The sequence below is a fragment of the Bison bison genome, unplaced genomic scaffold (genome assembly GCF_000754665.1).
Source record: "Bison bison bison isolate TAMUID 2011002044 unplaced genomic scaffold, Bison_UMD1.0 scf7180017858345, whole genome shotgun sequence".
Classification (NCBI taxonomy): domain Eukaryota; kingdom Metazoa; phylum Chordata; class Mammalia; order Artiodactyla; family Bovidae; genus Bison; species Bison bison.
This window is the reverse complement of record NW_011488918.1, coordinates 12,523-13,133: the sequence shown is the minus strand read 5'-3', so window position 1 is coordinate 13,133 and position 611 is coordinate 12,523. Positions and strand designations below refer to the sequence as shown.

Sequence of the window (611 nt, the reverse complement as noted above, 5' to 3'; positions counted from 1 at the left end):
TTGTGTGTGTGTGTGTGTGTGTGTGTCTGGCATTTTCTTTGTGCATTTATCTATCGACACACATCCAGGTTGTGGCCGTATCCTGCTACTGGGAACAACACTGCAGAACACAGGAGTGCAGATACGTCTCTGAGGTCCTGGCTTCTTCTTTGGATACATACCTGTGGGGAGCAAGCTCCACCCATGGCAAAGGTCATGAGGAAGGAGGCTTGGCATACGCAAAGGCGGGATCAAGCCTCAGGGGTCTCCCTGGAAATTCTCGAGCATCTACCCCCAAAACCAGTCTGCCTACTTTCTGCTTTATGCTTTCACCTACACCTCTGACTTTACGGGGGGCTGTCCCCCACTACCTCTCTCTGAAAAAAGAGTTAGCTTACAGCTCCAGTTAATAATTCCTGGGTGTGACAGTGTTTCAACCTACAAACTCCTTTTGAAATCCTCTAGCCTGCCTGAATAGGTTTTTCTGGCCACATGTGATTGTTCAGAGCCTCCCAACTGTGAGAGGCAGGAGATGTTCTAAACTGTCTAAACACAGATTCTTTGGAGTAGTTAAAAGATTGATTAGAAATTGTATTGGTGAAGGGTTTTTCACTTATTGGGCCAATGTTTGC

At 46.8% G+C, this 611-nt stretch overlaps 1 protein-coding gene across 1 annotated transcript in view; it reads right to left on the bottom strand.

Moving 5' to 3' along the window:
* The window catches only part of LOC105005052 (leukocyte immunoglobulin-like receptor subfamily A member 6), a 13,294-nt gene that overhangs the window by 1,685 nt on the left and 10,998 nt on the right, over positions 1 to 611 (bottom strand). The gene's annotated exons all lie outside the window — the stretch shown is intronic.